The 17,070-nt window shown below is 42.8% G+C and overlaps 1 pseudogene; it reads left to right on the forward strand.

Moving 5' to 3' along the window:
- The first annotated feature begins 529 nt into the window (after positions 1 to 529).
- The window catches only part of LOC145393973 (transmembrane protease serine 9-like), a 45,577-nt pseudogene continuing 29,036 nt past the window's right edge, over positions 530 to 17,070 (forward strand).

The following is a 17,070-nucleotide window of genomic DNA, read 5'->3' on the forward strand; positions in this document are numbered from 1 at the left end:
TTTGCTAGTTTCATTAATAATGGACTATTGTCAGGAGATGGCGAAAATACTAAGAAATTACTAAACTCCGAGACGCAGGTGCTTAACAGTTTCTTGTGTTTAAGGGGATAATAGATGCAACTGAGCCTGATGAATGAATTTTATTACAGGGGATAACCGAGTAAGTGTTTGTCCCCCTGGCTGAAGTGAAGCTCCAGTCAGAATTAGTTACAGGTCCAGTACGTGTAGGCATCGCGGGTCATTTACCTGTAAAAGGGGTCACTTTTCTCTTGGGTAATGACTTAGTAAGAGAACAGGTGAGTCCTGTATGTGAAGAAAGGACAAATGAACTGGGGGTTGAATATCCAGCACTGTTTCATGCCTGTGCTATCACTAGAGCCATGATGGCAAGATCTCCTCTTGATAGATAATGTTAATGCTAATGAGGTACCAGATGTATTCTGTCTTGCCAGTACTTTCTTTGCCCAGTTGACTGACTGACGTTGAGGGCTTCCCATAGAGTAGGGTAATGCAGGCTTAACTGGGCAAAATGCAGAGATCTGATCCAGAGATTGCAACTTTGACCGAATCTGCGGTGAGTGAGGAAGAATGTGAGGCTGAGTTTTCTACTTAAAAGTTAATGGTGTGTTGATGCGTCGTTGGAGACTCCCCCTCGCCAAGCTATTTACAATGATGATTGGGAGAATTTGCACTGAGTGGCTGTACCAAATGTATGACGGCAAAAGATTCTAGCAGTTGTTCATGATTCTACTGTGGCAAGACACTTGGGATGACAAAAATTCTGTATTGCAGCTGGCAACATGTTTACTGTAATGGAATTTGCCAAGCCGTTTCCCGGTTTTGTAGGTTAGCCACAACTACCAGCTGGTCGGTAAGAGCAACAGCTTATTCCTGTAGCGCTAATAGTTCTTCTTCCTGTCTTTGATGTCCCATACACTAGAGTTCATGTAGATAATGTGGGCCTTATGCCAAAGCCCTCATCAGGCCACTAGTATATTCTGGAAGAAACAGCTGTGTATTGAATCAGCTATGACACGGTTTGGAGCACGGCATACCACCGTTGATGGGTCATTCTATATCGATTTACAAGGAGAGAAAGGAGGCAAAGTTGATCCCATGTGATGAGACCACCCTCATAAAATACTGCGGCCAGTCCCAACCGAATAACATGAGATGATCACCCTCTCGAAAAGATTATAGGTAAGAGATATCACGTGTATATTGCTGCTCAAACGTTCAGTGAAGGAAAAGGAGGCATCACTACTGGGATACACTACTAGTGGCTAGAGATGGAGTACTACTTCTCTCTCGACTCAAGCCTCCTCTAAGTTCATGTCTTAGCTTGTGGTGTAAGAAGTACTCAAGGATATCGAGTCGTAAGTTAAGAAATGGTATTTAACTTGTACTTAGCAGCCTAGTAATGTAACTGTTCCTGTTTAGTACTCTATTGGCTGTAGTGTCTGGCTGATCTGGTCTGAGTAGGTTCGGAGATATGACAAACAGAAAGTGCGAACCTGGTCACAGACTACGAGTACAAAAAATGTATCGAGGAACAGATACCGGTATGCTGCTATCAAAAGAGCAGTTGTTTTTTTAATGGAAAGATATTAGAGTCGGTCTGTTTTTGCTAAACGTAACTAGGCCACTCCCACACCTTTAATACAGTTCGATGAACCCTAGTAATGCCGATAGATGGGTCAAATCGACCTTTCAGTCTAATTACATTGGGCCATCAACTGCAAGTGTTAAGAAATGTTCGTTATGTTATAACAAACGCACTATATTAGTATCATCAAAGAGTTTGCTCAGAACTGAGAAATGGTAAACACAGTCCTTCCCAGCAATGTATAAAATGAAGTAGAAAATGCCTCGAAAAGTATCTACGCTTAAGGCAAAAGGAGATGATGGCTTCACCACTGATGATGATGGTGATTCTGCAGTAAACAAGATGCAAAAAACTCAGAGAAATATCGAAACCAAGGAAAAAGCCTTCATTATAGTGCAGTTCAGTCCTTCACAAAAGGTTATGTTAAAGAATACGAAAATGACATCGTCGTCATCATCATCATCACAATCCCGACACATTTGTTTTTTTAACCTTCACACTGGGTGAGGTATGGTAAAGGAAGCCAGGAAAAGGAAAGAACAGGATAGCGGGAGAAATAATCAACAAAAATGCCCGATAAAATGGGTTACACTCTGATTCGCTCACCATTCAACCCCCTGTCTCCACAAGGTAGGTACAACCGTCCACAGGTAGCTTCATATTTACAGCACCTACAAGGCTGAGACAATTCAACGATTGCTAAGTTAAAGGAAAGAGTGGCAAACCCTTGCCATACACTCGTCCGTCGAAAAATCATTCATTTAATGTGAACCCTTGTCATTTCCCTAGCCTCGTCAGCTTCCATATCTCTCATTCACACACACTTCCTTTCTTCTTTACCTACCATGTCTTCTCCCACTTTCAAGCTCACCCACATAATATAGTTTTCACCACCCTATTGTTATCCACTCACTTCATCTGACCAAACAGTCTACGCATACTCTCTCCAGCTGTCTTGTCCACAGACATCTTTCTTCTATACCTTCCACGAATCACATTACTGTAATCTTAATTTACACGAAACTGAATTACCATTTTTTCTCTCTCTATTTTGAAGAACGGCTCTGTAAAAAAAAAAAAAAATAGTTTTAAATACACGAATTCTCGAAAGAGCGCAAAAACTTCAGAGGATTTCTGACTTATTGTGAAGTCGCATTTGGTAAAAAAAAAAAAAAAAAAAAAAAAGGCCGTTTTCACAAGTAATTAGCCAAAATAACTAAGAGTGAGAGATTTTGCTTGCAACGAGAAATGTAAAACAAGTTTGGCTTGCGGATGGCTACTGCGATTATTACCAAAACTAAAAACAAACTAAAAAAAACAAACAATAAGCCTCGGACAAAGACTGACCAAAAGATGACGACCGAGGACCGGACAAAGGACATGGTAATTGGAACTTGGAATGTAAGGGGAGCGAATAATGAGGTGAAAGAGAGAGAGATTGTCCAGGTGCTTGAGGGTGCGAAAGTGGATGTATGTGGAATAACTGAAAAAAAATGGAGAGGAGAAAGTGTGAAAGAATGGGAGTATGGATGGGGTATATGTACGGGAGTAGGTAAGAATGAGAGGGCAAAGGAAGGAGTATGTATAGTTGTGAGTAAAAGATGGAAGAGGAGCATAAGACAGTATGGATCAGTTGGGTCAAGGATTGTGTGGGTAAAGTTGAAAGTTGGAATACAAATGTGGGCGATTGTGTGTGTGTATGCACCACCGCAAGATCGTGCTAGAAGAGTGAGAGAAGAGTTCTGGACAAATGTGGAAATGTGCATGGAAAAGTTTGGAAGGAATGAGACAGCGCTTTTCATTGGTGATATGAATGATAAAGTTGGGAATGTGAAGGTGGATGGAATAGTTGGTGAGTGGGGTGTGCCTGCTGAGATAGATGAGAATGGGAGTGCGTTAGTGGACATTTGTGCTGGGAGGGGGTTGGTGATAGCCAATACCCCTCTTCAGGCATAAAATGATCCACAGGTATACATGGCGAGTGATGAGAAGGGTGGGTGGTGAACTGAATGAAAGGAAGGCAATGACTGATTATGTGTGTGTGGATGAAAGGATGCGAAGATGTGTAAAGGATGCAAGAGTGTATAGAGGCTGGGGGAGTGGACTTTCTGACCACTACTTGGTGGTGGCCAGAATTAGAATTCAAGTAAGATGGAGGAATAGAAGAAGAGAAAGACGAGAGGAAGAGTAGTTGCAAGGAGAGTGGAAAGGTTACAAGAGGATGAGAAAAAGGCAGAGTATAAGAGAGAAGTGGAGGAACGATTGGGCAAATATGAATTGGAGCAGATGGGAGACGTGGAAGGTGTGTGTAGCATATTTGCAGAAGAAATATGTGCAGCATGTGATGTGGTGTGTGGGGTGAAGAGAAGACGGAGGAGGGTGCAAGGAACAGCGTGGTGGACTGAAGAGGTGAGACAGGCTGTGGCACAAAAGAAGAAAGCATACAATGAATGGATGAGAAATAGGGGCGTGGAAGAAGTTGAGAGGCGGAAGAGAGAGTTATATGTAGAAAGAAAGAGAGGTGAAAAGATTAGTAAGAGAGAGTAAGAAGAGAGTGGATGAGGAATTTGGAAGGAATTTGAGTGTAAAGTGGAGGGACTGTAAGAAAATGTTCTGGAGAGAGGTGAAAAGAGTAAGACAGGGTGGAAGTGAAGTTATCAGGGGAGTGAAAGATAAAAATGGTAGATTACTAGTGGAGAAGGGAGAAAAAGTGAGCAGATGGAGAGAACACTTTAAGGAATTGTTGAATATAGAGGATGGAAGTAATGAGAGTATAAGTGGCTGGGGAATGGCTGGGAGAAGGAGGGAGGTGAGAAGACAGGAAGAAATCAGTAGGATAGAAGTTGTGGAAGCAATGAAGAAAGTTAAATCGGGGAAAGCCCCAGGAATTGATGGAGTGTGTGGTGAAATGCTGAAGCATGGGGGAGAGATAGTAGTAGAATGGATGTGGAAGATGTGCAGATTGGCCTGGGAGGAAGGTAGAGTTCCGGAGGATTGGAAGTCAGGTATAATTATTTCCTTGTACAAAGGAAAAGGGGAAAAAGAAGTGTGTGGTAATCATAGGGGCATTTGTCTTCTTAGTATAATAGGAAAAGTGTATGATAGGATACTTACTGACAGAGTTAGAGAAAGAACATAGAAATTAGTTGGAGAAGAACAGGGAGGCTTTAGGAAGGGAAGAGGTTGTGTAGATGAGATATTCATTCTTAGATCTTTAGTGGAAAAGTTTCTAGAGAAGGGAAAGAAGTTGTATGCGGCTTTCATGGATTTGGAGAAAGCATATGACAGGGTGGATAGACAATGATTGTGGAAAGTGTTAAGAATATATGGAGTAGATGGGAAGTTGTTGAATGCTGTGAAGAGTATGTACGATGGTGCAAAGGCTGCAGTGCGTGTGGATGGTGAACTAAGTGAATTTTTCTCTTTGAAAGTTGGGTTGAAACAGGGATGTGTCATGTCTCCATGGTTGTTCAATCTGTACATGGATGGGGTAATAAAAGAGGTACAAAGTAGGGTACTGGATGTTGGAGTGGCCATGGTGAGAGAGGATAGTGTTTGGAAACTCCCTGTACTGTTGTCTGCATATGATACTGTGTTGTTGAGTGAAGACAAAGGGGAGCTGCAAGGCTTGGTGGATGAGTTTGGGAGAGTGTGTAAGAAACGGAATCTAAATGTGAATATAGGGAAGAGTAAAGTGATGGTCTTTGAGAGAGATGAAGTCAGTGAATGTACAGCGAGGTTGGATGGTGAGGAATTGGAAAATGTGAGTACGTTTAAGTACTTGGGTAGTGTGATGAGTAAGGATGGAGTTTTGGAGGGTGAAGTGCTTGAAAGGGTACAGCAGGGAAGAAAGGTTGCTGGTTCTTTGAAAGTAGTGATAAGAAGCAGGGAAGTGAGCATGGAAGTGAAAAAGTTACTACATGACAGTCTTATGATACCAACTCTAACGTACGGAAGTGAAGCTTGGACGTTGCTGGAAGGACACAAGTCAAGAGTAGGAGCAGTGGAAATGAGTTATTTAAGAGGAGCATGTGGAGTCACATGGAGAGACAGGCTGACGAATGAGGATATAAAGGAGCGTTGTGGTGTTGATGTGGATGTGATAGGAAGCGTTATGAGGAACACACTGAGGTGGTTTGGCCATGTGGAGAGGATGGAGGGTGAAAGACTGACGAAGAGAGTGTATGTGAGTGAGGTGGAGGGGGGAAGAGGGAGGGGGAGGCCGAGGATGAGATGGAGGGATGGGGTGGAGAGGTATATGAGAGAGGGGGGTGTGAGATGGGAGCAGGGCAGTGAAATGGCGGGGGACAGGGCGACTTGGAGGCGATTTGTTTGTGGCCACCCCAAACGGGATTGAGGCGTCTGCCAATAGATAGATAGATAGATAGATTAATATCAGTTTTGTAACTGTGAGTTAAATATTTTGTTAGGGAATGACGAAATAATAATGAAGATTGTTGTAGAAATAGACCTTGAGTCCCATGTTTCTTATTATTTTTTCTAGTACCATAAAGTCGCCCGTCGAATAATCTGATGACTAGCTACGGACAATATATTGTAAACAGACTTCATCATGGTCTGTTTATTCTTCTCTGAACGTATTAGACTCATTATTCAGATGTTAGAAGCACTGTATCAGTTTGCCGAACCACAAAACACTATGTTGGAGCTTCTCTCAATGCAGAATCAATGCCGACCACCGTCTGCATGTCTCGTTAGGCAGAGCAGGACATCACGCCATTCGCAGGTGCGACGATCACTTAGCACTGCCAGTCGTTCTCGTTCGCCATGACTAATATGTCAGCCAATAATGCCTTATTTCAAGATAATAAATACTCTAAACATTGTAAGGTAAGAGATGACTGTATGTACAAAATGGTAGATAATCATTATGTAGAGTAAATATGCGCATTTATTTACTACTTTACACCTTAACCCCCTCACTTACCTTTCATTGTTATGGGATAATTATGTACAAATTACACGGAAATCAAATAACACGACCGTTTAAAGAACGCAACCCTCCAGTAAACTGAGATGGGTGTATTTCTTTTCCTATCCACGCTCAGCACTCGACACACGTTTCTCAAGAATCCAATCGCCACCACTCTAACTCCAGAATTTTTGTTTTCGTGCCACAGGGGAGTCTCATACCCATACAATGTCGGAGCAAATACTCCTTCATGCAGTCCACTTGCACCTGCCACGCGAAGATCTCTGTTTTATAAAAAGTCTTTCATAGCATCATTCATTTTTCTTCTCTGTGCCATTCTATTCTCCCTATTCTCCCCTTCCTTTCCACGTTTACTCATTACTTAAACTGTCTCACCAATTCAAGTCTCTCTCCATGTAGGCTACCAAAAGATCGCACTGGGAGTCATCTTCGCTCTGAACAACCGTTACTTTATTCTTATCTGTATTAACTTTCAAGGCACAGACATGGACAAACCCAGCATTGTTCCTCTTCACAGTTAGCCACGAACATAGCATCATTTTATGTATGACATTTGAAATACTTCTTTCTTCGCCATTCATTAATATTCAGATCCCTGTCTTCATCACTTTCCTTCTTCTCATAACCTCACCCATAATAATGAAATGTATTATCAATAAAGTCTTCTGTTTTTTGTGTAAAAACGGTGTCCTGAGCGATATCAGACTATCAACGAAGTAAACGAGACATTTACAGATATTATGAAACCCTTACGCGTGGTATTTATTGAAAGAAAAAAAAAAAAAAAAAAAATCATTTGGTTCGTATGAAATGCAGTTGTGGTGAGAACTTTTGAATACAACGAGCAGGAAAAAAAAAAAAAAAACTGTGTAAAGATACCACAGGACTTTTCTGAGATGGTATAATTATCATTAAACTATGTATGGATTGCCAGAAAGTACACATAAAGAAAGGTGTGACACACAAAGACAAGTTTTTCAAAATTATTCACAGCATTCAAATGGGACATTTATTAAAATTAATTTGGTATGGTAAAGGCATGATAATCGACGTTTAGTGAATGAACAGTATTTGATCTGCTGATTTTTTTTTTTAGCATAATTGACTGATGAGGATCGCAGTGCTAACGCAGAGGGAAGAATGCCCAGAGGTTGGCCGAGGGCAACGTGGGATGAGGTGCTGGGTGGACACTTCCCGGCTCCGGTTCTGAGGATGTCAAAAACTCTGACGCCAGGGAGGCACTGATGTAGTGGCAGCCATGTTAATGCACCTCTCCTGACGCCCGCGCTTTTTGAAGTCAGCCGATGAATCTAGAAAATATAGTGTCACAGTCCACTGTGCAGCTTACGGATGCAGAAATGGGCACGGGAATTCATCAAAAAGAGATGGCATTACATTAACGTAACAAATATATCTTGTTACTAATTCTACAAGATTACTGATTATGTTAAATGATAAGGAAAGACTCTTCCTTCAGAAGAAGCACTGGTATCAACATCTAAATGCTATAGGTATTTGAGCACTTTTATTAGCAAGAGAGACAGGGGAAGCCTTCTCTATGCAAGTGAGAGTGTAGTTAAAATCTATGATAAAACTGAGAAATGCATTCCAATTTTGCAGAAAGAAAAAAAAACTCTTAAAACATCACTTAACGCCACTAGTTATTTGCACAGCTGTGTTACACAACATCTCGCGCAGTAGTACTATTCAGAGAATATTTGATAACCCAAATACCCCATGTTTGACGCCTCCATTAAGTATAATCATATTCACAAACCAATAAAAAAACTGGTATCGCATCGCTAGAGAATTATTAGCCTACATCACATTAAAACATTTATCACAGAGGAAGCTATTGGTACTAGAGCAAGAAAGCAGCTGGCTAGGTTGATTGTATTTGAATATCAGTAAGAAATAATTATGGAAGTGTGTTTGTGTATATGAAGATGTGTAAGTTGTACTGTTAATAGCTAGTATGCAATGACAATTTTTTACTGTAATAATATTTGCTTATATACATTATGATGGGAAATTACATTTTTTTCATATATGTGCTCTTTCCATCGATTTCAGTTTTATCTTTACTATCATAATAAAACAGACATTAGGGTAAGGCGGTCAAAAGAAAAGAAAAAAAAAATAGTATGTTCTGCACTGCAGCAACCTATGATGTTGTTTTTTTCATGTTCATGGCTAAGTGTATCGAATAATTCATAGAGCTGGGCAGAAAAAATCATAATCTATACAATGAAATGATACATGAGCTAAGAGCAGCATCTGAATGAAAGCTTGAAAATTAATATGACGAAAAGGAAAGTCATGTATAACAGACATGCTCAGGCCTGCAATTAAAAATACAGGATATGAAGATGTTGAGAATGCCAAGGTGATATTTACTTTGAAAAGAAATTTAAACGCTCCCATTTCATGACAACGGAATAAAGCAAACAATAGGGCTGGGGTAAAGTCTCTTGGTAACATAAAGTGATTGAGTTGTCTGTGTTGAGAATAGAGTTGTATATAATGTAAATACAATTATATCAATGCTTCGTTTTACAAAAGGAATATAGGGACTCAAAAAGTACGTTTGAAACTTTTACACATCAAAAATATCTGGAGATTATGAGTACCCGTACTAACCGTAATAGACTCTTTCAGTGGCAGTTGGGGTACATATGGAGCTATACATTGAGAGGAAGGTAAATTACCGAGACTGTGACATTTCCACCTACACCCCATCCAATGAGTGAATGGTGCCGTCAATAGTCTATACAACAAGTGTGTCCTTAAAGAGCAGAGCTGTGGAGGTCACAGGTGAGGGTGGTGATGAAGTAAGTGGACTGAATGGTGTATTTAAGGTGAAGGTGGTGGAGAATGAGGCACAGTCAGGGACATCACCACCCACTGGCTGCCACCCTCCTCCTTCACCATGACCCGTTACTCTCACCTCCTCGTACTTGTCGTCTCCACACTAGTAAGACTGCACCAACTATCAGTTAGTTTCTCCTATACATTCTCCATCATGACACCTTACTTTCACCGCCTCATATGCATTCTCTTCACACTAGTACGTAAGATCGCAGCAACCATCATTTACTCTTTTATTATTCTTTCCACTAAAGGCTTACGGCCATATCACACTGAGGATGGAATTCGACATATTCGGAGGAATCGGAGCCATATTGTCCAAATGTTTAGAACAGGGTAATATATGGAAACGGGACACTTCGTTTCGGTAGCCAATTTTCAAGTCATTGTGTTTTTTCTCTGCCGTTAAAATTATGTCTGGAATGGAATAATGTCCTGAACGAGGTCAGTGAAAATGGGGGTTTGTTTCTAGATATAAATAGTCCCCTGTAACCTTTCTTATCCTAAACTAACCTAACTAAAGGCATCATAATCTGACAGCTTAACCTTGCCTATACTTCTCTTACAAGCAGTAATGAAACATTAACAGACACAGCTTAAAATAATCTCACTCTCACACAACTAAGCTTGACCTAAAATAACCTAACTTTACTTAATCTAACTTAACTTAGTGTAATCTCATCCTACATAATCGACCTAATTTAAACTAAACGACTTTTTTTTTTGTCTATTAATACACAACTGACACAGCTTAATTACAACGTCATCTTCAACATATCTTCCTTGACCTACCATAGCTCTACTTAATCCAGTTTTTCCTAACCTAACTTAACCTAATAAGACAACAATCTATCATGATACAGTTTTGCGTCATCTGAAATATTCTAATAGATATTTTCAACAAACCCAAGTTGAAATAAATTAAATAAATTAATGTAGCGTCACCTTATCCAACCTAACCTACCCTCTTTTCTCACTGCAGTGTGTGTGGGGTGAGAGCCAGGCGTTTCGCACACAATCCAGGTCAGTACGATTTTGTCTCATCAGGTATCACACTGTACTCTCAACTTCTAAATCTGGCTATACCGGTATGGTAGTCTTTCAGTTTTAGGAAACTAATATTTTGTTATTTGCAACAAATCATAATTATGTTTTAGCATAATCTGAGATTCGACTCTCTTTAGTAATACAATATTATAATATACACTATCCACACCAGCTATATTCCAACACTCAGAACTTCCATCCCCCACAGAGTGAAATCAGAGGCCCTGGCAGAGTTTGATGCCATGCTGCAGAAGTTACTGGGTGCTGGAGGCCACGTCCAACCCCGAGGCAACGAGACCGGTCACATCATACCCAGGAGCGGCCATGGCCATGTACAGCCTAGGCAAGGTGGGTCTCAAGGCAGGCACTTTTGTTCCCATCACTCTTACAAAAGTTATATTTCTTACAGTCTTGTTCTTTGTCTAACTAAACCCTATTTCTCCCCTTGGACTGAACCTTTGTACCATATAACTTATCCTAACATACGTAACCCACTCCTCTCTCGGAGCCAGTCTTTTTAACCAGACCTAACTTAACCTAATATAACCTAATCTAACCCTATCTAACGTAACTTAATCTTACCCACAGCACCACACCCAGCCTTCTTACTTACGTAACATAACGTAAATTAATTAAATCCATCCCTACACCTACCCCTCAAAAAGCCTTCCTAACCAACTTTAACCCACCCAGACCTAACTTACCCAAAACATTCCTTCACCAGATCTAACGTATCCTAGCCTAACCTAACATAATGATTTTAATCTTCCCAAACCTAACCTTATTTAATGTAACCTAACCTAAACTAAACTAATCGGACTGAATTCAACGTTATCCTCCCACATTGTCACGAGGTTTTGAGAATACGCAATATTAAAGAATAATATTCAATAATACTTGATACTTTAACATGTTACTTGAGAATAGGACAATGAATTGCCTTGTGAAAATCAAGCAATGATTACTTTATGCCGGCTTACTTCTCCGATTCTCTAAGGACGAGAATTTACAAACTTTCTCAACAGTACACAGCAGAGACTAATTACTCACACGTGCTGTTTATTGGTACTGTTAGCCTCTGGAGAAAGTGACTTCACCCCTGACAATCAATATCTAATGCTATTAATGATACACAAGTTCTTGCCGGTGCATTAACTCCTAGATGGCACAACGGATTTAAGTTAATAAAGGATTGGCCTAAGTACCAGTTATGAATAATGCAAAGCGTTATGCAAACTAGGAGCGATAACAAAGACTAAGCTTAATGTGGAGAAATAAAACACGAGTTTACTTTACATCAAGCTCAAAGAAAAGAAATGAAAATTTATTAATTACAATGAGATAAATTTACGTTACATGAGTCTCAATTGAATTCAAAATAAGGAAGACACACTCACTCGCTCACTCAAAAGCTAAGCTCTTAAGCCTAGGAAAAACGAAAGGAAAATACTGGTCAGAAAAGGGGGCTGAGCGGAATGAACTGGACGTCTTTACTTAGGAAGGACGCTGCCACACACACTGAACCTCTATGCCAAATCACTGTCTAAGTTGAGATTCAGGAACTCGCTGGACAACGGCGGCACTGCTCCACACTGGGCCCAATCGAACCTGCACTCACGACGTCTTAATCCTGACTATCCTGACTGAATTCAAACACGCGAGGCGAGGGCTGAGGCCAGCCGGTAACGGCTAACAAAAGAAAGCGAGCAAAACACGCCCATAGTAAATTACTCAGCAAAAGCGCTAATGTCGTGCGCAAGGACGATCACTTATGAAACAGTGAAAAATGTTCTGAAAACACTCCCAATCAGGTGAATACGGGGACGGTTAAACTGAGTGATAAACAGTGAAAATTCCACTAGAATTAGTGGTTTTCACCAAAGTTCAATGTCACGAGTTCGTTTAGATACAGAACTCGCCAATTCGTGACACACAAACATAAGTTTACTTAAACTAACCCTTCCTTCCCCAGACTCGGCCTTCCTGTCCTGTGGCACTCACACTATCTCGCCTGGCTCCTCTGTCCAGATCGCATCCAGGAATTTTCCCCGCAAGTACCCAAATAACTACAGATGCAGCTGGTCGTTTAAGGTGAAGTTTTGACACCTGCAATTACCTACTTATACTTGCACTTGCTATTGCTGTTGACATCCACCCTTTTTGCATGTGAAATTACTTGGAGAGACTAAAAGACAAATGAGAAACTGATGAAGCGATGTGATGTTGATGTGTATGTCCTGGATAAAGCTGGAAGTTCCTTGAGATGTTTTGAACATGTGAAAAGAATGGAGAAAACAAAATTGTCTGGATGTGTGTAATGTAAGTAAGGTGGAAGAGGAGAGTGGAAAGTGGTGACCGATTTTGAGGTGTGGGAATGGAATGGAGTGAGGACTGTGTGAGTTGGAAAGACGGCAGCAAGATGGCAGAGAACAGAATGGCATGGATGCAATTCGTTTGTGGCCACCTCTTCCGGGGTATAGGTGTGTGGCTGTAGACAGATACTGTACGTAGATTTAGTGACAATTGATTGACTTACTTAACTATTTGACCTTATATAGCAATATACAGTCAGGGATGCCAGTTGGTCGTCTTCGGCGAGTGACAAGTATCACGTTATAGTAAATTACCGACAGTTTAATTTGGCCGAGATTTTAGTTTTTTGTAACTTGGTTCATGGAACTCGGTGGCGGAAATAGACAATGCTACGGCTCAACATCTTTATTGTATCATTTCTCTATGACTAGCATCATATCCTAATGATAATCTGTTGTTATAACAACAGATTATCATTAGGATATGATGCTAGTCAATTTGGATGGAAGGCAAATTTTCGGGAAAGAAGACAATAAATATTATAAAAAAAAAGTTCTTACCATCCCCTTTCCACGAACTAACCTTATTCCACGTGTTATTTGTAGCTACGGGAAAGTAAGGGATGAAATATGTGGAAAGGTTTAGACAGCCACTGAGGTAACCCCTCGATTGCAATGACGCCTTTTCTTATTCTGTGCCTCCTTTGGACAGATGAATTTATTCGGCATAGGAAACACCCTTAGTAGTGAAGAGGATATGTAAAGCTACAGCTTCAAACCGTCTCTCTGATGCAGATTGGAATCATGTGACCATGGCGAGAATAATATGAAAAATATGGCATCCAACTGAATGTGTTAAGTGACCTGTGCGTCAGCATCTCACTGGTATAATAATATCTTTAATCAATATCCTGCATGTAGAAAAAATATATATCAACTCCAATAACTTCACCAGCCGTAACACAAACCAACTCCATTATCTTCACTTCTGAGAAAACCCTACTAACCCTTTTCGTCACTAACATAACCCATTTTCACCACAAACCCCATTCCATCATCACACTGCGTCACTAACCTCACTCCACCACTAACCACAATCCACAAAAAAACCCACTCCGTCACTGACCCCACTCCGCCACTAACCCCATTGCACCGCTGACTCCACTCTCCTTCAAATCTCCGACTCCACCACTAACCCCACTCCACCACTAACCCCACTCCACCAAAAAACCCACCCCGCCAATAACCCCACTCCACCACTAACCCCACTCCACCAAAAAACCCACTTCGTCACTAACCTCACTCCGTCACTAACCCCACGCCGCCACTAACCCCACTCCGCCACTAACTACTCCACTACTAAACCCGCTCCACCACTAACCCCAATCCACCACAAACCCCACTCCGCCACTAACCCCACTCTGACACAAATCCCACTGCACCACTGACCCCACTCTACCTTAAATCTCCCACTCCACCACTAACCCCACTCCACCACTAACCCCACTCTACTACTAAACCCACTCCACCACTAACCCCAATCCACCAAAAACTCCACTCCTTCACTAACCCCACTCTGCCACTAACCACAATCCACCACAAAACCCACTCCGTCACCAACCTCACTCCGCCACCAACCTCACGCCGCAACTAACCCCACTCCGCCACAATCCCTACTCCGCCACTAACCCCACTCCGCCACTAACCCCACTCCGTCACTAACCCTACTTCGCCACTCCGCCGCTAACCCCACTCCGTCAATAACCCCACACCGCCACTAACCCCACTCCGTCACTAACCCCACTCCGCCACTAACCCCACTCCGCCACTAACTCCACTCTGCTACAAATCCCACTGCACCACTGACCCCACTCTTCCTCAAATCTCCGACTCCACCACTAACCCCACTCCATCACTAAACCCACTCCACTACTAAACCCGCTTCACCACTAACCCCACTGCACCAAAAACTCCATTCCGTCACTAACCCTACTCCATCAAAAACCCCACTGCACCACCAACCTCTCTAACACTGTCCACTCCACACTATCCCCACTACGTCACTATCCCCCATACAACAACCAACCCCACTCCACCACCAGTCTCACCCCACCACCAACCCCACTCCACCACCAGTCCCACTTCACCACCAGTCCCACTCCACCACCAACCCCACTCCACCACCAACCCCACTCCACCACCAACCCCACTCCACCACCAATCTCACTCCACCACCAGTCCCACTCCACCACCAACCCCACTCCACCACCAGTCCCACTCCACCACCAACCCCACTCCACCACCAGTCCCACTTCGCCACCAGTCCCACTCCACCACCAACCCCACTCCACCACCAACCCCACTCCACCACCAGTCCCACTCCACCACCAGTCCCACTCCACCACCAGTCCCACTCCACCACCAACCCCACTCCACCACCAGTCCCACTCCACCACCAGTCCCACTCCACCACCAACCCCACTCCACCACCAGTCCCACTCCACCACCAACCCCACTCCACCACCAATCTCACTCCACCACCGGTCCCACTCCACCACCAACCCCACTCCACCACCAATCTCACTCCACCACCAACCTCAGTCCACCACTATCTCTTCTTCACCACAAAACCCACTCCACCACTAACTCCACAACACTAACTCACCCCACCACTAGCTCCGCTCCGCCACTAACCACACTCCACCACTGACCCCACTCCACCACTAACCACACTCCACCACTAACCCCACTCCACCACTAACCCCACTCCACCACTAACCCCGCTCCATCATTGAAGCCAGTCCACCAATAATCCCACGCCACCACTATTCTCACTCCACCAGCTTCAGTCCACACTAATCCCTCTCCTCCACCAACCCCACTCCACCACTAACCCACTCAGGCCCAGTCAGCTGGGTCCAGTCTGTCCATCTCGTGTGGGCCGTTCATCGTGAAGAAGTCCAGGGGCTGCAAAAAGGACTACCTTCAGCTCAGTGACGGCAACTCCCTTAACAAGAAGTAAGTGACCCTCTGTCCAAAGTAGTGACCAACATTTTTGTTTTGAACACCTGTCCACTCTCAGTCCCACAACTTAATGCACACACACACACACACACACACACACACACACACACACACACACACACACACACACACACACATTTGGTGGTACGGCTAAAATACAGGGTTGTAAGTCATAGTAACCAATATTTAATCGTATATTCAGCCGCGCAATTAGTACTTGGGAGGGGAGGCCAAAGAGTGCTGTGATGGAAGACCTGAAAAGAGTTGAAGTTCAGCAGAGTAAATATTAGACAGTGTGTCTCTTTATGCCTACGCCTCACTCCTACTTCAATTGGGCTTGGCAGTGTGACGGTGTTTATTAGGAAGCAGCCATAGTAGGTCTGGTGACGTACTTTGGTTTGGACACTGGTAAAGAGTGTATCTTTACTCAGGGAAAAAAATTAGCATATAATACACAAAACATAACCCAGATTACACACACACACACACACACACACACACACACACACACACACACACGCATTGTTATCATCGTTATATCCTGTGTTGCCCAATGAGGAGCGTAGGAGCCCGGGGCTAAGCAAGTTGGTCCTGACATTTAAGATGAAAGTGACCAGCCTCACTCATCCCTGAATGGCAGTACGTTAGCAACAAACCCAACCACCCCTTGGATAGAAACCTTCACAGGCTCAATCCGATTGGGGCTGCTAATTACCCATTAAACCACAAGGCGCCATAATTTGTTTTTATGATTGCCACCTAGCGTAGTAAATGGTTTCCTGGTGTACAGGAAACCGTTTAGCTTGTCACTCAGTGTAGAGTCACCCGTAGACAGAAGGAAGAGGAAAGAATGAAGGAAAGAACGACAGAAGAGGAAGGAAGGAAAGAAGGAGGGAACACACACACACACACACACACACACACACACACACACAAGAACGCTCGCGTGGGGGCTTAATGGACCTCACCTCTTAGGAAGTCCTACACAGGTGTTCCAAACGCGTTTCACGATGTAACCAACAACGTTTGTTTGTCACAGGTACAGAGGAAAGGGTTTGTGAGCCCTGAGACAAAGATTGGCAACATCCCCCAGCTCTCTCTCTCTCTATCTATCTGTCGATCTATCTACTTATCTCAGGTAGAGTACATTGTGAAAATGACGGGTAGTGCTAGGAGTGACACTGGCAATCAAAACACACTCTTAATCTCTCTCTCTCTCTCTCTCTCTCTCTCTCTCTCTCTCTCTCTCAGGTACTGTG

This window comes from Coenobita brevimanus, chromosome 26 (assembly GCF_032717465.1).
Source record: "Coenobita brevimanus isolate Jiangsu-jjx chromosome 26, ASM3271746v2, whole genome shotgun sequence".
Taxonomy (NCBI): Eukaryota; Metazoa; Arthropoda; class Malacostraca; order Decapoda; family Coenobitidae; genus Coenobita; species Coenobita brevimanus.